This window comes from Larimichthys crocea, chromosome XXII, assembly GCF_000972845.2.
Source record: "Larimichthys crocea isolate SSNF chromosome XXII, L_crocea_2.0, whole genome shotgun sequence".
Taxonomy (NCBI): domain Eukaryota; kingdom Metazoa; phylum Chordata; class Actinopteri; family Sciaenidae; genus Larimichthys; species Larimichthys crocea.
In genome coordinates, this window is record NC_040032.1 from 10,536,660 (window position 1) to 10,554,213 (window position 17,554).

Here is a 17,554-nt window from a genome sequence, read left to right on the forward strand (position 1 = left end):
TGCTGATTTTTGTGGAATGAATTCAAATGCAGCAGATTTGTCAGCTAAACATTAATTCCATGAGCCCTACTCCAGCATAGTCTAATGGAAATATATATTTTAAGATTAGTGACGCTGTTTACATCCATTTTTTTTTATTATATAATACCCTGTTACGTAACTTAAAAAGAGTAACATCAGACAATTGCCTCTTTTCAGATGGCAGGAATGAGAATTAGTCATTCTCAGCATTTGTTGTGTTATGGTTTCGGAACGATAAAGGCAGTTGGAGAGCAATTAGACACAAAATAGACTGTAGGCGCCACAGTGAGATTCTTGTTTCTCCCTGTGCAACTATCATGTTTTTCCCCAAATGGCTATACGAATAGTGCATATAGTTGATATATATGGGAAAAAAAATCTCCCGAGGGGAAGACCCCCGACAGGCTTGGGTTAAACTCTTGCTTGTAGTGTCTTGCCATGTACAGGAAAAGACTGTCCTTTTATCCTGTGCAGAGGTACATGTGTGCTGGTGGGATTTACCCTTTGTTTAGTCACCTTTTAAACAGAGGACTACGAGACTAATCCAAAAGTAGTTGAGTGGAAACCGGTTTATAGACAAGAAGACATTATATTCATAACACGCCAGTTGTAGACTAGATACCTGCTCTTTTGTACAATAATGTATAAACTTAACAAATAAGGACAATTATGGGATTATCTGTCAAACAGAGGAAAAATTCAAATCAACACACCACAGCAGCAGTCTGCCCCTGGATTTGGGATTTGCTGTGTTTCCAGATGTCTCCATAGGGCAGTGACAGCTCGGGGCATGCACTCATTACACAAAGAAAATAAACTAATTGCATCGAAACAAGCCCACTTGAGTAACACCACAAATTACCCCTGACACCAGCAATGTTAAAAGCATGTTCTGGTGACAGAGAGACCTTAAGCTATTGCTGCGTGGGTGTGAAAATGGATAGGAGCACTAATCCCAATCAGTAGAAATGTCAATCCAGCAGTATCTGCACATTAGCATAATATCATTATATTTTCCAAATCCTCAGCTGCAGACACTGTTGCAGCTGGCTGGGGATTCACTGAAGACGTTGTGGGGTAGGGATAATCAGCTTGTTGCATATAACCAGGGAACTGCTAGCACAGGTAATTGAACATTTTCATCATGGATAACTATATTAGGCAAACTGTGGGTGATAAAACGCTGTTGAGTTACTAGCTGGTAATGTGAGACTGCTTTAATGATGGCCAAGGGTAAAAATAGGTTTACTGTCAAATTATGATCCAATTACTTCATTTGCTTTGAAGGATTTTCTCGATATATTGCATAATTGTTTCTTGCCGTCTTAAAGTCAGACACCAAAGTATTTCTGGGTACATAATATGTATTTTTGATGCTGAATTGATGAAGACAGACGTGTTACGTATTTAGAAATCTGTTCAGCCAAGAAACCTTGAAAAGCAAGTGAGAAAAATAACAGAAATAAAAGAATTCAAAACGCTTGTTGTTTTGTTTTTATCAACTTCCTGCTGATTCCCACTCAGCACACTGTGTGTGTGCGTCAAACAAGAACTTGAGAACAATCAGCACACTATTGTTTTAAAGATCACTAAACAGCCTGCACAGAATCCACAGCAGAGTTGACAACATGTAAAAGTTGACAAAAAGTATACATTGATGACCAGATGTGGTCGTATTGTAATACAAATATCAATCTAAATTACCCAGATGAATGAATATAAAGAAGTCATAATCATCACACATTACTCTGGATGAATGGATATAAAAACAATCACCATCATCATCAACACCCACATCAGTGGTCTGCAGTGATGGTCATAATTTCAGCACAACATCAGTGTCAGTATAGCATGACTGGATGACTAATAAGAGAGTCATTAAAGTACCGGGTGGCAGCCGGCACAAATGAGCGTCTAAAAGCACTCGGCGGAGCACCTCAGCAATATTAGCCATTAACTTAAGGAGCTCTGCTGCCTCGGCGCCATTGTGCAGCTTTTGTAGAGAGATTACTGCAGTCCAATTACACGCATTACAGTAGAAAAGACCAAAGAAACCAGGAAACGAGTTGGTACCATGACAAAGAGCAAGCCACAGGTCCTCTAGAACAGACTGTAAAAGGGTCATTTGTTAGAAAAAAAAATATATATATATATATGTAAAAGGTAACCTCAAAGTGACAGGCATCAATTTCAATTTTACAACAAAATGAATGGCTTTTAATCATAGATATTGATGGGCTTTAAAGTAAGTATGTGGTAAATGGACCTAATGTGCTTAAAGTGGTCGGTAGCCAGGAAATGAACCTGCAACCATCCAGTTATTACATGATCTGCTCTACTACCTGAGGACATGTGATCTAAGCTTAGTACAGGTGACTACTTGAGCTGTACCTCAGCCACAGGGGCCTGTTTCACCAGAGTTGCGACACACAAGGTGTAATTTGCAAGGTGGTTTGCAAGCTGCAATCATTTGTGCAATTTGATGCTGCAGCCGTTTGTGTGTTCACATAACATTTTCATAAAATGGTACCCAGGACTGCGCACATATGTTCTAACAAAGACGAGGGGTGGGGAAAAAAGCGTCACACTGCAAAGTGGTTACCAGCCTTGATTGTCATTCACTAAATCGGCCTGTCTATGTAGACTTTCTGTGTTCTATGTTTCTCAATAGAAAATGGACAGATGGGTAAAAGTCTGACAGAACTGAGGGTTGTTTGAGGTCACTGAGCTCAGAAAAGAAGTAATGACATGGTGATCTTCTACATATTTACATTGACTACACTTCATCTAATGTAAACTGAGAAAAACTACCCATGAAATGAAACAAAGCTAAGTGCATTATTAGTGCAATAAGGGAATAATAAATATTGGAAATGACACGTTACACAATAATCTGATATTACGTTCATTAAAGTCATACATTTTTAGCCACACATAGATGCTGCTCTGTTTTTATTCAGGCTGAAAAGTATTTGGTGTGTTGCCATGACACTTGGACAATTGAGAATTTTTGTGATAAACTCATTTGTGAAATATATATTGACAATTATTGAATGAACTGCTGTGAAATTAAGGTGGTACTTTGACTTTTCATCTTGTCAGATGGTTTTATTTTGTCTAATACTTACAAATACCTACAAAAAAATATATATATCTCGGATGTACTTTGTGTCTAATGCTAATTAAGACATCGTAGCATCAGTAAATATTACTTACTATCCAGGTGTTTGCATTGTATTTGCCACTCTGGGCATGTTAGCATGCTGATGTTATCATTTCACTCAAAGCACTGCCTGCATATATAATATAGTATAGTATTACAGAGCCACTGTAGCTGTAGATAGGGAGAAACCGTGCAGCTCTTCGGATACACCTCAATTTCCCTCCTGGCTCATGTAAATCCCCAATTTTTGCTATGTCTATGTTTTTGTTAGACTTAGAGAAATTCCCATGTGAATCTGACTAAAATTGTGATTTTATAATGGTCAGTACATATTCTGAATTCGCTGTTACATTACATAATAAATCCCTGTTAATGTGTCCCCACCTACTATTTGTCAGTCCTCCCGTAAATGAGTGTGAGAAGAGGGATGCACCTTTCTCTCACATTTTCTAAAACGAAACAAACTGTGACTGAAACCTGCTGTTTGATAAATATTTCGCACATGTTTGTGTCGAATCTGAGAAACGGGTGCAAAAGTCTTCGTTAATGTGGCTCCCCAGGGACAAGCAAGGAAAAGCAAAGCCAGACCACAACAGACTCTGGGACAGATATACCGTCTTCAAACTGGCATTATATATCATTTATCTGTCTAAATGCCAACAGATCAAACACTGTGTTAGCACATTCATATGTGGAGGCCTATCCATTAGGAGACTACAGGCAAAGACAGAAAAAAGAAAAAAAAGAATAACCTGTAATTACCGTTAACTGTATAAAATTGCACTGGCCTCTATTTCATGCTTCTTTGAGGCTGCTGGATGCACACCAAGGCATGACTGCAATTGCCAATTGCCATTCAAAGAGTTGGGATAATTATACGACCTAAAAAACAAACAAAGAAACAAACATGGACTCTCATTTCAGCAAACGAGCGAAGCCCTTGATCAGAAAGGTAACAGAATAATTACTTTGATCGACCTCATCAAAATAAAGTAAAAGTGTTCAGTCAATTCGATTCAGCTACAGACACAGTATACAGCTGTGCCTGCTGAGGAAAACTACCCCTTCCTGTAGTCCATTAATCACACCGTGTAATTGTCAGCATCAATATGGAGCAGCAGCATCCTCCAACGCTGCAACAGGCAGATAAATCTAAGCTGTCATTTACGCATATCTAACTCTCCTCCTATTTCAAGACTGAGAAACAAGCTGAATACTGAGTGTTTATGTGAGCGTGTTGGGTGGTCCTTTTCCCGAGACCAGGGATGTGAGACAGGACGTCACTTGCCCGAAAAAGACACTTGAGGACACTTGATGTGAAGCAGTGTGTCTCCGCTGACAGCAGCCAGCAGGTAATTCTAGAGTTTCATGGTTTCTAACCATTTCAGAGCCCTGTGGTCATTCTCTAAGCTGAATTCTGTATCCGGCAGACGGTACTTGAAACGGTCTATGGTCCATTTGATGGCTAGACACTCCAGCTGCCCCCGTCGAGGACAGTGTCTCCCTCAGGACTGGTTTCCTGCTGACACCGGATACTGGCCTTTTCTCTTCTCCCTCACCTTGCCGTCACGTTCCACCAATACCACGGCCTGAGGCGTTAGTCTGGGGTGTTGAAGGGCGCACTAAAGTTTAGTTGGGATCTGCCATCGCCTTTATCTTTTTTTGATGACCTTCTTGGACCACCTTCACTCTCCTTTTACTGCTTCCCCTGAGAGTAAAAACACTGCTACAATATGGAGGCCAGTGTAACCGTATCCTCTGGCACTGTTTGGTCTCAAAGGAGGAAGCTGGGTACAGCCAATCCTCTTACAAGCACTTCCTCCTGCACCTGCGCTGCAAGCACTTTCCAGAGATTACCCACTAGTTACATTCTTTCTTTCTTTCTTTCTTTCTTTCTTTCTTTCTTTCTTTCTTTTCTAGAATGACAGTGTTTGGTGCAGTTCTTAAAATCGAAACATAGAAATAGCACAAGAAAGCTTAAGAATAGTAGTCACAGTCGTAACAGTGTCACGAAAAAAAAGAACGTTCCATTGCACCTATAAATAAGTTTCAGGCGCTGAAGACCTTCGGTCAGCAACAAAAACTGTTCAAAAATAGTCCTTAAAAACACAAAAATAAGTTAAATGAAATTCTTTATCTCCGAGGAGATAAAGTCCACTGACAGTGAAGTAATTGGCAGCATTGAACAGCAGCTTGTGCATAATCAGTTCAGGACGTGACGCCTCATTTAAAAGACAAGATTGCTTAAACTGTACGGATGCTTTACAATGCCTCTACATTAGCTGGGAGCCATGTTTGCTCTTGTTTTCTGGGTAGTCTCTCCTCTCCCTTATCCCCCTCTCCTCTGCAACATGACTAATATAGAGCATGGACGATAGGACTGGCCACAAAATCCCTGCCCATATCCCACGAGGCTTTAACAATTACCACTCTGCTGCAGAGCTGCTGTGATAGCACAAGTCTCATGGGGTTGAGCGCATTACTGCTGTAGCCAGTTTTCCGCTGTTTAATTGTTTGATGCAGTTGTCGTAGGTGAATATTTCTGCAAGCCTGCATTCTTGTGTAAATCAAACTCTAAATCAAACTCACAAAAGTAACAGGACTTTTTTTTTTTGCATTTGTTTACTGGCGGCATAAACATCTACCCACTTTAAAATTAAAGCCTGCTTTGGGGAATTCGGAAGTTTTTGTTGACCTTCAGTGGTTTAACTTCTCACCTTGCTATAATGACATACTGGTGGAATCTGAGACATCACTGCAGCGAACACTGCAGCAGGGATTCGATGCCTGGTCAGAGGTTTGAAACTATCAACCAGAGAGGGCAGCAAAATACTGCTTTTCACTACTAGACTAAAACTAGAAAACAAACTGTTCGGCTCGGCTATATTTACCCTTGAAGAAAATTCAACAGTTACATTTGATTGGGAAAGTTCACAGGTACACACAACAGGTACAAAGTCAAACATAGGATTGTTTCTCAGGTACACACAACAGGTACAAAGTCAAACATAGGATTGTTTCTTTGGGCACACAGTGTCACAGCATCCCCCCCACGCCCCTGGCCTAAAAACATCATCTTCCCATTGTGCCGTACAAACATCAACGCTCCCGCAGTGCTCTGAGCTCACAGTCCGGGCAAACTGAGCTAACAGCAGCTACGCAGCAGCCGGTGCACATTAGAGTAAAAAACAGAAAACCTATTCCCCATAAATTATGATCCAGTTTGACCAAAATCTGTGAAATATATGGTGGTTAGTGCCGTAATGCGTTACGTACTTGTCACAGGTGATCGCACCCGGAGCACAAAGTTACACATGGAGAGTGGAAACTACAGAGACGACGTTCATCTCGTTACAAGTCATCAAAATGATTTCAGTGGTTTTTACATTATTCAGTGTAAAAACTGTTTCAACAACAATTTTTAACATGTAGTGCCTGATAATTATTACAGTGTTGATATGTCACTAACTAATTTCCTTCCTTCTTTTTAGGCATTTCTATCAATATGAACTGACTACAAACTAATTATGTTCCAATGCATTTACAAACACTGACCAATGGATGTTCATTTACACTTCATCCAATCATTCACCATTCATTCTCACTGTCATCTATCTCATATATTGATATTTGGTAAACTACTAGTGCCTATCATTTTCTTTTTCTGTGAATCTATTTTAAGAAAGAACATTGCAAATCCTTCTAATTATGCATAACACATATCTGTGTTAAAATATGAACAATGCTGTCGTGAGCACTGTGAAACATATATTTTCATGAAATATGTGCTGTCAGAAAGAGGTTTTCTCCCGTGTTCTCTGCGCCAATCTGTTCTTATCACACCCAGGAGCCCACCGCTTGGAAACACCAATATTTTTGCAGTAAAATGTCTCAACAGGAAGTGTCATTTAAATAAATCATGATTACAAAAGCTCTCCAGTTGTCTTAGAAACCAGTGGCAACTAGCGCTTACATCTTAGGGACAGGAGGAATGCAATATAATAACAGCTGTTAAACCATCAGTGCTAAATGTTCTGTTGCATCACACCTGGACAATAAACGGCAGGTGGACGTGTTGTTCAAATGGAAGGAAACGGTGATTGTCTCTAATGTGGGATCTCTGAAGCCTCAAACACACTTATCAGTTATGTGATAGTAAATATTTGACTTCATGCTGCTTTTGAACAAACTACTTTTTAATGAATAAGTGTGTTTCATCTGGTAACAAAAGTGACTTTCAGGTGTAGATATGCATAGATTCAGAATGCTCATTTGCATAAGCTATTAAAAGGACCATTGACCACTGAAGAAAGAAATTGACCTGCTGCTATCAGGAAATCAATTTTCCCATGGACCTGCTGCTTCCATGATTACTGTAAGGTCGACAAAGGGATGCATTTCATGTTGCGTCCTATGACAAAATAGAACAATAATTCGGTCCTGTCTTTGCTGCTCAACAGATATCTCCAATGATAAAGTGTCCTTGATTGAGAACCGAGAAATCATCTGATGCATGCAAAATGATGCACGGTGCTTCTTAAACCACAAAGGAGAAAAACAGTTACAGTCAAGACAAATAATAATAATAAAAAAAAGAGATTTATATATGTATTACACAGTGTTATAAACACAGGCAATGCATTTCATACCTTGACAGAAGCAAGGGTGCACACGGGGTAAATTCTAACTTTGTCATTTGACTTTAAAAGAGAGTCACACGTCGTACACAGCAGCTGTAGTGTGAGTTCAACTAAAGTAGGGCATGACATAAAGTGGAGCAGTATTTAGGTTTTCTCTTATGTCTGTGATACCAACCAAGCGGTGAAATGATTTGATCTGAATCACATTCGCTGGCACAATCTTCAGAAGGGTTTTTGATGTTAAGGTCATTATATTCTACCCGATCAAATTCTGCTCCACGGTGCTTACTGACGCGTTGAGATGTGTCCTGTGTTGGTCTAGAACGTAGGATAAAGCTAAATACATACCACATGAGTTGAAAGCACAAGAGGAGTCCTCACTTAAACTGGATTCACCTTTTGTGCAGCCCTCTCAGGTTTCACGAGTACTGTGATTTCACCACTTTACAGTCACTTATACATTTAAGTGTTGAAATGAATAGTATAAATTCACATTTGAAAGCTCCAATAAAGAATGGGAGAGGATTTATGTTTGCTTGGTTTGAAGGTGGAAGCAACGCCGCAGTTAGATGTGAACGATTATGTACAGTATATTTTCTGTATGACAATTTCATTTGTGTATGTTTCATGTAAATGAATGTAATCCCTTTTTCTTTTTTTTTCAACATTCGTAAAATTATTGCCTCGACAAATCATTGAATTCTATTTATTTGAAACCGAGTACACAGACAAATCAAATGGAAAAGACAAAAACAGTGGAGGAGAGGACCTCCCTACAACCGAGAAGGATGATTCTCTTTGCTGCAAAGAGTGGGACTTGATGGAGACAGACTAAAACTATCCTATCTATGGATGTAATTCCTTTGACATTGCCATGCTAAAGACTGTGCTTCATTTCCCAAGGACGTAGGTTTGAATTTGACATTCGTGGGGATATGAAAGCAGCCTACAGGAGCCCCCCCGGAAGCTGAGGCTTAGGATTAGCATTTATGAAAGGCTGCTGACTGCAGTTTTATGTCATCTAGAGCCTTTATTTATTCTTTTTTTTGTCTCATGTTCCTACACGGAAATGACACAGTTTTATTTATGTAAACCAAACAGCTTTCTGGACTTCATGACAGAACATATAAACAAATGTTGATAACTGAAAAACAGGGATTAACATAAAGGAAGTTTAATAGACACTTCATAACTTTTGGACAAAATACTCAAAAGACAGGGCATACTAATACAAAATACAAAGTGACTTTGACTTGTAAAACAGTTCCTAATGTCGGCATTTCTTTTGTTGGCATTTCTTTTGTTGGCTGCAACCTCTAAGAAGAAATGACAAAGTGAAAGTCCAATATGTCTAGCTACCCAGGCATAACGAATACCAAATCTGTGACAACTTGTGCAATGTCCTTGTACCTTCCAAAAATCTACTGAGTAAAAAAGACTGAGGCCTGGGACCAAGAGGAACAACCACTCAATATTTTGTTGGCCTCTGATAAAATAAAATCATGGTATATATATAAAACAATGGTATGAACCAATAATTGTTTGGTATTACACGCTTCTCTGCGCTTCCATTAGAGAAAGTACCCACCGAAAACTCCACAGAGACTGTGTCTGTCCCCCGACCACCTACATTATTTAAAGAAAAAGTAAACAGAAGAGTTAAATATTAAAAAAAATAATAATAAAAATTTTATTAACCTCTGCAATAGTACAAAATAAGAATATTGAATATTAGACATATGATAAACAAAGGAGGTTAGAACCTTGGTATGACCACGAAACCCTCACATTAAAGACGGAGGTGCATACATTTGACAAAGCAAATGGCATTCATTCATCATACTGTAAGAATCTTGTTTAATCTTGTAAATATAGTCGTACAGGAGCCTGTTACTCATCATTAAAAGAGGAAAATAAGAACAACCCCAGGTGTTACTCATCATTAAAAGAGGAAAATAAGAACAACCCCAGGTTTCTCTTCAGCACTACAGCCAGACTGACAGAGAGCCACAGCTCCATTGAGCCATGTATTCCCATAGGCCTCGGTAGTAACGACTTCATGAGCTTCTTTAATGATAAAATTCTAACTATTACAGACAGAATTCACCACCTCTTGCCCTCAACGGGCACCGATTTATCTCCAGACAGGGGAAGCTTAGAAAGAGCTGTAAACCTGGATATGTATTTAGACGGCCTTCCTCCCATCGACCTTCACCAAATAACTTCAACGATTTCGCTGTGTAAACCATTCAACCTGTCTAGACACCATCCCAACGAGACTGCTTAGGAGTGTTTTACCTTTAGTTAGCACTTCTTTAATGAATATGATTAATCTGTCTTTATTGTGAGGATGTACCACAGTGCTTGGATGCAACTGTAGTTAAACCTCTTCTTTAAAGAGCCGATATCAAACCTTCCTTTTCTCTCTAAGTTATTTGAGAAAACTGTTGCCAACCACTTATGTGACTTTCTCCATAACAACAGTTTATTTTAGGATTTCCAGCCAGGATTTATCATCGTAGTGAAAGTTACAAATGACCTTCTAATTGCCTCAGACAAAGGACTCATCTCTGTACTCGTGTTGTTAGATCATAATGCTACATTCGACACTTCGGATCATCACATCCTATTACAGAGACTTGAGCATCTAATTGGCATTAAAATAACCACTCTAAGCTCATTTAAATCCTATTTATCACATTGTACATGGTAATGATGAATCCTCAACGCACACCACCAAAGTTAGTCGCAGACTTCCACCAGATTCTCTGCTCGGACCAGTTCTATTCACCTTTTATCTGTCGACTTCAGGCATGGAAATGAGGAATCGCTCCATTAACGTTCCTTGCTATGCTGATGATACCCAATTATATTTATTGTTGAAACCAAAAGAAACCAATCAATTACACTGCTTGAAAAACAGAAAAAACAGAATGGAAAATAGCTGTAAAATTATTATTATCTAACTTTTGGAAGAAAAATAATTTATTTATACATTATTCTACTTTTCTTTAATCACAATTGTGTAAAATTACATAATGACCTCTAATTAAATCTGCAGTTTATAATATATATAATAAATATATTTATAATCCATCGGGTCATGATGGCAACATTTTGTAGCTTATTATAAAAATCCTTATGTCCATACTAACAACCATTTAATTTGTACTTGTATATTAAAGGTAAATCATATAAGTTTTACTTTACATTTTACTTTTTTTTTTTCTTGCTCTCTTGAGGTTGAAACTTTCTGGCATGGGGTGCTCGTGGCTAAAATCATGCCAATTAATCAGACAGATGAAAAATGAGTAAGAGCAAAGTCAGGAAAACAATGCACGGCACTGCACGGCGTCTGTGGCTCAGGTGGGAGAGTGGTTTGTCAAAGTGTCCTTGAGAAAGGTATTGAAACCCGATGGCTGTGACGTCGATGCGTGTGATTGTCCTCTGATGTCTCTATAACTGCGTTTCTCTTCTATTTATATGAGGTGTTTTAGTTTCTCTGCAGAACTGACTGAAAAACAGAATTCTCCTTTAATTAGCCTTCATGAACATGGTCAACAAAGGTAATATTGCTCCTCATAGACATCAACCTGTTTGTTTTATCAATCCGATCCCGCTATCTGAGCCCCAGATTGAATTTTGATCTCATATCCTGAACCCTATATAATATCGCATTGCAGACTTTCTTCACTCTGAGCACCAGCTGGCGTCAGAATATTTATATCAGGGTGCATATGTCACATTTAGCAGGCAGCAGCATAATGTGTGCAGACCTTATACATAAGCAATACATGAGCATGTCGTTTTAAAACAAAGTAATCCCCTTTGACATCCTACGTAATGAATAGATTGAAATGTGTAACTGGAGGCATTAACTACACTCTGTACCAGCTTGAGAAGCTCCCAGTGGGCAAACTAATAGTCAGCAAAGTTGTCACCTTTCCACCAGAACAAAGTGCGATATATTATGCAAAGCCTGTTTTGTCAGCTAACAGGTGAAGAAGATATCGGCCTTCTGTTCCCGCTAGCCATTTAATTCCTGTATGACTTGTGCCATATGCCCTTTAAAGCTCTAGTGGTCGTTTAGCGTGCACCTTAAATATTAACCACCATGGCTTCACTCAATTACCATCTGTCTGTGAAGAAAAGGACTGGCTCAGTTTTCACCTGACTTTGGAAACAAAAAAGTTACGTGATGGATAGTTGAGGCTGTGATTCAAACACTTTTCAATGTGAGGGTATAGTTGAATGAATATGATTCATGTAGGGAAAACAAACAAGAGTTTGCTGATGCCATCGTGCTTCACGAAAATTCAACCTGGATCCATTTTTATGAGTCGCTTCCCCTGAATTAATGATTCTTGGAAATTATGAGTTTGAGGGTGTGAACTTCTGGAAAAAGGGGGCATGCCAGAAAAAGTTTAACTAATGATTTTTATTAGGAAAAACAAATACATCCAGCAAAACCCTAATGAACAGCTAATTGTAATAATGGATTCAATCTGTGAATCAAATTGAAAAGCAATAATAATGAATCACTAGAAGTTGTTTTTTTAATTGCAATTTTAAGCCATTTAATTCACCCAACTAGTTTGGGGTAAAAGTCATCAACCATATTCTGTTTTTAAAGTTTAAACTCTTAAGAGTGACAGGCACAGATCCAGTGGTTAGATACAGTAGGCTTTATCATGAGTGTTTAATTGAACATTCTGATATTAGAAATATAATTACTGGTTGGATTACTCATACAATGTTCTGTGGGAAAATTGAGGGCATAAAAACAAATATTGTTTAAACCTATGCTAAGTAGTGATTGATAATAAGACTCTGCTGGTTTATTGCAAACGGCAGAAAACAATTAAACCAACCCAAGACCAAAACCAACCTGTGGATGCGTGCAAGATTGTTGCAACAACATCACACGACACCTGAGCTCTCGTTAGATGTCTTTCTATACTCCCCAGCTGATCTTTTAGTCTCGGAGGGTGTCACTGTGGCCTCACCTGGCCCTGACTTCACTCAGTGAGTCAACTGCTGGTGAATGTGTCAACAAATCCATGGCACTTGACCGCAGGATGCACTCTCACTCTCGTCTCCTCAGTCAGTGAGTTTCAGTGTCTCCATCCAGTCTGTCCTTTCACTGCAGTGGAAGCTATGCAAAGTAAACACACCACACTGTTCCGCACTGGAGGGTCTATTTTTCTTTTTTGCTTTTTGCTTTGTAGACATATTTCCTTGGCCTTCACACCTCTAAGTCTAACACGCAAACGCTCAGTAGTATTTACATTCCTCTGACTGTTCTGAAAAAACTTTATATGGCTGTTTTTTTTTTTTTTTTGTGTGAAACTTAGCAGCAAAAATATTATTCATCCGCTCCTAATCTCAGGAGTACAGAAATGTTCTCAATGAATAATCAGACTTTATAGTGTCCTCGGTGGATTGTCATTTCAGTTGCATTTAAACTGAATTCCTCGCTTGTCATCTGCAGTTTGAAGCGAGGCATCATTCTGGATTTTGGGGGTATATGTGAGTATACCATGGTTTTCAGGTGGGAAGCCAGTGAGGGATCATGTCCTTGTCATGGCCCTAGTTACTCCTTCCAGTTGGTAAAAGTACCTGTATGAGCAGGTCAGTGTCTAGTCATTTTTACAGACAGACACTTATTTTTTTTAAAAGAAGTGTCACCATGGTGGCTATTCATCTTCACCTTCACTTTCACCTTCACCTTTACCTCCCTCCAACAGAGTGCAAAGTTGCGGCATGGACCAAGGGTCTTAAGGTTCTTGAGGGTCTTAAATCACAGAATTAACAATGGCTATAATAAATAATAAAATCTAAATCATGATTCTGATCAGTGACATAAAATACAGTAAAAACTGAATTAATTAACTTCAGCAGCAGAGAGTGTTAGGCCTTATTATGATGCTTATTAATTACATATTCGTTGTTCATTCATATTTTATTAAGCGCTGATTCCTTCCTGATCATTTGTTTTGTTTGGTTATGTTTTCTTTTCTTTTAATTGTCGTTATGCAGCTGCCTGAGCTGAATGCAAATGTACCTTCCACATACAGTATGCAATTTGGTACAAAGGCTGTACTGTCCTCCCACTCTTCACTACTGTAAAAATAATCACCTCAAGGTGATCCCAAGTGAAAATAAAACTGGAATAATGAGGAAAGTGTAGTACTTCCTGTGTGGATGGCGTCAGTGTTACTCTTTTCAGGGCTGCTCTGTGATCTGAGGTCATATCTCCACCTGAACGTGACGTCCGGCCTTCATCGGTGTCCTCTGCTTTTGTTCCACTCTTTGTTTTTTTTTTATCCGTACCCTCTCCCACCTACAGCCTCACAGTTTATTGTTAATTAAGGCTGACATGCTACCGGGTAACATTGGAGCAATTACTACATTCCCCAGTGCAAATGATTTCATAATACCGACCGTCATTGTTGGCAACACCTCTAATTGCGATATAAAATTATTCCTGATGAGATGCCCAGAAAAGGCTAGAAAGACAATTGTGACTTCTTTGTAAGCAGACTAATTAAGAGACTGCTGACATTTGATAAGAAACTAGCTATAGTGAAAATAATGTGAGTGCATGAGGGACGAGCAGCAGAGGAAGTAAACATTCCCGTCGCTGGAAAGAAGATAACATATATTCATTTCCCTAAATGTGCAATCCCTTTTCTTTATCTATTAAAATACATTCTGTTTGCATAAATAGTGTTAATTAATCAAACAATTAAGTTCAACTATCTTTAATAGAAGCAGACATGCACAGCCACTTACTTTTTCAATATTTTATTTCAAACAATCCAAATAAGAAGTCAGTTACTGCAAACCATTTACCTCAGAATCGTTTTAATGCAGTTTTCTGAGATGTCGTGCACGACGCTTGACATCTCAGAAAACTGTGTTTAAACATGCCAACACAGACATTGTAATACGAAAGCATTTGAGCATTCGCAGCAGCACCGGGAGCAGCACACATCAAACAGAACATAAAAGAGCAGTTTTGCAATTGATTTTCTTAACAACCAGGGGCCAAGATTAATTACCATCAGTAACACCTCTAAAGAGAAGAGACTTCATCTGGCTCGTTCAAGCCAACATGACAGCTCCAATGTGATTTAATCAGGGGATGTGTTCATATGCACATAACATCAGTGATCGGTTCATGTCACAGCTCTGTGACTCATCGTCAGCTGCCTAAAGAAAATGAAAGCTACCATTGGCAAGCATGGCGTACAGCATGGCATGAATTCACTGATATACTGCTAACAGCGTTTGTTATACAGTGCCACAGTGTGCCATCTTATTATCGTCTCAATCTCAGAAGCAGAAACACAAGACAGGACAGCAGAGCATTAGCACTACAGTCAGTACAACAAACCAAACAGCACGCACTAATCCATCTACACATCTATCCATATTTACTTTGCAAGCAGATGATATTTCCAGTATTTATCATACGGGGAAGTCTTTAGCATTCAGATTTCACAGTTTGCCAATAATTAACTAGATACCAAAGCAGTTTCTGTGTGGGATTTTGGAGTGACTGATGTGTTACTCTTAGATTAAGACTTTTCTGAAATACATTGAATGATTCCAGGTTAGATGACTCACCTTCTTTTATCAGCCCTTCCACTCGATTGTCATTGTAGTAAATATACGACCATTTACGAGAACAATATGATGACAAATCTTGTCACATACATTTAAAGCACTGGCAGATGTTGGTAACACAGGCCGAATATTAAAATACCATCTGCAACGCAAACAGCCACCCATTATTTACTCATTTTGAAAATTACGACAACATATGCACACCATTAATAAAGATTAAGGAGACACAAAATTTTAATGTTTCTCTTTCAGGAGAGTGTCATTCCAGCCAGAAGAGATTCATATATTTGGTGAGAGGACGACAGAAAGCTGCAAATGAACTATTTTTAGTTTCTAATTTAAACATTACAACTTGTTTTGCATCAGTGGCCGTTATAAACGGACAAACATAAAGGATTTAGTGGCATCGAGTAGAAGTTGCTGGTTGTCAGTTTGTAGTGTTCATTGTACAAACTATAGAAACATGACAGTTCAGCATGATGGACTCATGATGGGAGAGCACCTGTGGTGTCTGTAGCTATAAGAATATGCATATTATATTCCATTTCTGCCATGCTCCATAAATCTGACACACTGGACCTTTGAAATTTAACAAAACCATACAAATGTCAATCAAACATACATTTGGTTTCTCCTGTAGGTTCCTGTGCCCTTTTCTGACACAGTGTAATTTGGGTTATGTTTGCCACAATCCATTAGAAATGATGCAGCGGTGCCATTGTGGCGTTGCGTCTGAAAGGGCCATGTCGTATGGCAAACACTTCTTAAGCTTAAGAAGGGACATGAAATGAGTTCATGGTCATTCTGGCGTTAAGATTCTTTTGGTGAACAGAGCTGAAGATATGTAGCAAAAGAAGAATCTGTGAAAATATTTTAATAAACTCCTTGAGTGTGGAAATCTAATAGCTCTCACACAAATTCTTAAATTATCCCCCAGCTCGCTGTTGATGTTCAGCTCGAATCTTTAGATAACGGTCTCAAAGACAATCTGGGGAATTTTGTCAGCACTATGAGAATTAACTGTTTTCTTTCTATATTTTTACTGAAGGGTCTAGTCTAAGATTTGAGAGGCCTTCTACAGAACATGGCAGGATATATTAAGTATAGAATATGCATGTAGGATCACCTGAAAATAAGAATCCTAATGTTTTTGTCACCTTAGAATTAGCCTTTCATATCTACAGGTGCCTCCAGTCCTCTTCCTCTGAGCCATGTTGGGCCGCCACAATGAATCTGCAACTACACCACTAGATTCCCAGAATTCCTACACATTGCTCCTTTAATTGTTCTCATTGCTCAGGCTGGGTACAAACCAAGCCGACCTGTTGACTAAATGAAAGGTCTCTCTCATTTTAGCTCTTCCAGCTCCTGATGCTATGCACTGTAAAAACGTGCATAGGACGTGAATAAAACAGGGTCCCTGCCAAAGAGGCTTTGAGTGCAGAGACACTTTTGAGCTGACCTACTATATTTAAGGCGGTACGATTTCAGCTGTCACATGCTACAGTCTTAGAGTACTACTCTCAGAAATCTGCCTGCCCTTATCACCAGCTAGCACACAGTGCTAAAATCCCAAGAAATTCTGTGTGACAGTGGAGTGTGAAATTCCCAAGCCGGTGTTGCATCAGCCTGATAATTCCACCTGATGATAATTAATAACGATCCACCGGCGAGGCATTGACGCGTACCATCCCAGTTGCACCTCTGTGGCACATGACAAAGCCAGCATGGACACAGTGCTTACACATGCGAGACGAAAGGAAACATGACGCGAGCTGGGAATTCACGTTGCATTTAGGCTTCATCAGGTGCGCGACTGGCTTTGTAATATGTAAAATAAAATAAAAACAGTGAAAATGCAACTACGCCTGGTTCAATAATGATATAGGAGCTTTAGTCGAGAAGGTTCTGGGGGTATTCTCAGGAGAGATCACAAGCCATTAGCTGTTGCTTCAGGGCCCAAAGAGCCTGCGTCTATTGAACAGTTCATTAATGTTTTTGCTCCTTTGAAACCTACAGGAAGAGTAGCGGAAATATGCCCAGGGGCTTTACTGTGCAGGTGGGCTGGATTAGAACAAAGGACATTTAGGCCAAAATT

The 17,554-nt window shown here is 39.1% G+C and overlaps 1 protein-coding gene across 3 annotated transcripts in view; it reads right to left on the reverse strand.

The window, feature by feature from the left end:
* opcml (opioid binding protein/cell adhesion molecule-like) overlaps window positions 1–17,554 on the reverse strand; it is a 232,935-nt gene that overhangs the window by 4,975 nt on the left and 210,406 nt on the right. The gene's annotated exons all lie outside the window — the stretch shown is intronic.